This window comes from Lycium barbarum, chromosome 8 (assembly GCF_019175385.1).
Source record: "Lycium barbarum isolate Lr01 chromosome 8, ASM1917538v2, whole genome shotgun sequence".
Taxonomy (NCBI): domain Eukaryota; kingdom Viridiplantae; phylum Streptophyta; class Magnoliopsida; order Solanales; family Solanaceae; genus Lycium; species Lycium barbarum.
This window is the reverse complement of record NC_083344.1, coordinates 72,853,778-72,857,407: the sequence shown is the minus strand read 5'-3', so window position 1 is coordinate 72,857,407 and position 3,630 is coordinate 72,853,778. Positions and strand designations below refer to the sequence as shown.

Genomic DNA, 3,630 nt, shown 5'->3' with positions numbered 1-3,630 from the left:
TCTTCCAAAAAATAACTTTAGATACCTGCATGAGACTTAATAAAAAATGTTAGTAAGAAAATAAATAATTATCGGATGAATTAAAAAAATAATAAATAAACTTAAAATAAAAATCCGTCTTTGTACATGGAAGGCCTTGGAAATCGACGGAAATTTCTTCATCGGCCAATAACTATTCGATTAATTGTAGCTGCAGTACAAAGACACTCTTTTAAGTGTTTGTCGGATTCTGATGCAGAGCATAATTATTCATAATTATTCATATAATACTAGGTTAAGAGTGTACTATGTTGATATGTTACTGTTGTAGTACTAAATTAAGAGTATAGGATACAAGAATCAAGGCAAGTATTTGTAATTTTCACACTAGAACATAGAGTGTAATCAATTCCCTTGTAACTCATGAGTAATATGCGAATAAAAAAAAATTAGAATGAACTATTTACTATCTATGTAGCTTTTACATTAACCATTTTACGGATTAGAGTCCTAATTTCTTATTAAATCTGTTCAAAATAAAAAAAAAAGATACTTGATATAGTATACATTTAAAACACCTAAATTGAAAGAGACGAAGCATGTATCATATTTACTTATAAGTACTAACTATTTCTTGGGCAAAAATTCGTCAGAATTTGAAAGCACTTGCCCCATAAATGGGGCCACACTAACAATATAACCTTATATTTTAAAAAGAAAACAATTTAAAAATAAGGCCTCAGAGATCTTGGTGGATAAATAATCATAAGATAGAAATTTGATAAAGTCCCATCAAGAGTAGCAAATATATCCTTACATCACTGGTGGTGGCGTTGGGCCTGTGACGGAGAAAAATAAAATGAGGGCATAAGGGTGTGTCATAGTGGAGGCTTTTGGTGATGAGAACGGAGGGAGCAAAGGGCTGGTGGTGTTGGTCTAGAACTCCGGCGAGCTCGTCACCGGAGAAGATGGTGGAAGGGCGGTAGGGGGCGACTGTTTTTTGAGAAGTAAGGAGAGGGAGTATAGGGTTGTGGTGTCGTTGGTGTTGTGGTTTTACGGTGAGGGGCGGAGCGACGATGGTGGTGGTAGATGGAGGAAGATGAAGTTGTGGGGCAGCGGGTTTGTGGTTTGGTGGCGTGGTGGCTGCTGGCTGCTGGGTCCACCGAAGCTGTGAAGAAGATGAAAGGGCTACTAGTTGGTTTTATTTTCATTTTTTGAAGCTTGAAGAACAAGGGAAAGGGGACGGGAGCAGCGACTGGTGGGTGGTGGCTGTTGCTGGCTGCTCGTTGGTGAAGGAGAAAAAAAAAGAAAGGAAAGAGGAGGAGGCTGGCGGAGGGAGTAGAGGGAGATGAAAAAGGAGGTGCAGGGGTTGTTTGGGGTGTGTCGCCGGATCTCCGATGGCGACGGCGACTAAGAGAAAAGTGGGGGAGAAAGAAAATGTTTAGGGTTTAGGGGAGAGAAGAAGGAAAACAGAATCTGAAAAAAAAAATATCTCCTGTGTAAGTGTGTGATTGTGTAAATATATGTAGAAGATGAATACCCCCTCCCTTTTCTTATAATGCAAAATGGCCCCTGTTTTGTCCAAAGAATAGAAGATTGCACCCTTTTGTCTCCTCAATGCTTACCTTAATCCCTTTTTTTAAAAAAATGATGAAACCTTGGCTTGATCCGATTTTACTCTGCGTTAAAAAATTAATTACTCCGATTTTCTGTGCACTGTTAGACTGTACTAAAATATAGTTAATTAATACCTGTATAAATAATAACGCAAGTATAAAATATAAACATTAATGTCTATGATATGAAAATGTATTGCTATGAAATTAAGAAACAATAATTAATTTCACAAAAAATGGTAGTATTACGCTGTACATGTGCAAAATAATGATTCTTGAAAAAATGACAATAAATTGAGAAAATTCCTAAAATAAGGATAATCATCAATAAATTGTTGAAAAAGTGTAAAATTGTGTAACAAATGTATTTCGTGCTCTTTAACGAATCAGGGGCCCCCAAAACGTTAATTTTAAGCACGTTGAGCCAAAATTAGGTGTCAACAACTTGTCCCTCTTCGACCGGAGACGATGAAAGAGTTTTCGGACGAAGACGTTGACATTTAGCCTATTTTGGCTCGACAAAGAATTGCTAAAGGGATATGTACGGAGAAGAGGCCAGACGTTGGTAGAGCTTTGACAATACTCTTAGTCCGTCGGCAAGGTTGCGATAAAAAGAAAAATGATAAAAAGGGAAGGATTGTATACTTGCTGGGGAAAGAATGATTCTCGTCCCGATGTGACCGAACTTTGCATAGAGCTTCCTACATATCTTGTCAATCACGAGAATCAGGTCAGTGTAGTTCGAAAGGTGATAACTAATGGATGTTGTGGCAAATTTTGATCGTCCAATCAAAATTTTGCCCCAGTGTTGTTAGAATGGTCCTAGCAAGTGTAGGATGAAGAACGGTCGTGCTCAAATTTGAGCTACCTACATATCCCTGGGATGGGAGTCAGACCGACTGTAGTTCGGGATGTCATGCTATGTAACGCCTTTGCTTCGGCGAAGAATGCAGGTGCAGAAGATGATGCCTTTGCTTTGGCGTAGAATGCAGGTGCAGAGCAATGCGTCTGCGAGCATACGCAGAGCATTTGAAAATAATAATAAAACAAGGCAGATGCGGTGCGATGTCTTATGCAGAAATTTTCAAAGGGCGGTGCGCGGCCCGTGCAACATATAAAAGGCGGTGCTCAGCCTTATGCAGAAATTACAAAAGGGCGGTGCTCAGCCCATGCAAAAATTACAAAAGGGCGGTGCATGGCCCATGTAACATATGAAAGGCGGTGCTCAGCCTTATGCAGAAATTTAAATGGGCGGTGCGCAGCCCATGCAACATGAAAGGCGGTGCTCAGCCTTATGCAGAAATTACAAAGGGCGGTGCATGGCCCATGTAACATATGAAAGCGATGCAAAGGGCGGTGCGCAGCCCATGCATCAGATGAAAGGCGGTGCACAGCCTTATGCAGAAATTTAAAAGGGCGGTGCATGGCCCACGTAACATATGAAAGCGATGCGAAAGGCGGTGCGCAACCCGTGCATCATATGAAAGGCGGTGCTCAGCCTTATGCAGAAATTACAAAGGGCGGTGCATGGCCCATGTAACATATGAAAGCGATGCGAAGGGCGGTGCGCAGCCCGTGCATCATATGAAAGGCGGTGCTCAGCCTTATGCAGAAATTACAAAGGGCGGTGCATGGCCCATGTAACATATGAAAGCGATGCGAAGGGCGGTGCGCAGCCCGTGCATCATGTGAAAGGCGGTGCTCAGCCTTATGCAGAAATTACAAAGGGCGGTGCATGGCCCATGTAACATATGAAAGCGATGCAAAGGGCGGTGCACAGCCCATGCATCATATGAAAGGCGGTGCACAGCCTTATGCAGAAATTTAAAAGGGCGGTGCATGGCCCAGGCAGTAATAAAAGGCGGTGAGCAATGCAGGTGCAATGCAATGCGGCTGCGAGCATACGCAGAGGCATTTGAAAATAATAAAGCAATGTTGGTGTGGAGGGTAACGCCTTTGCTTCAGCGCGAATGAAGTGCAGAAGGTAAGGTCCTTGGGCCATGAAATGGTGCCTTTAGGCGATGATAATGATGCC

The 3,630-nt window shown here is 42.0% G+C and overlaps 1 non-coding gene across 1 annotated transcript; it reads right to left on the bottom strand.

Moving 5' to 3' along the window:
- Positions 1 to 714: 714 nt before the first annotated feature.
- On the bottom strand, positions 715 to 806 carry LOC132608415 (small nucleolar RNA SNORD24). Its single transcript, XR_009570339.1, has one exon. It is a non-coding gene; the product is annotated as a small nucleolar RNA SNORD24 (small nucleolar RNA).
- Positions 807 to 3,630: the final 2,824 nt, after the last annotated feature.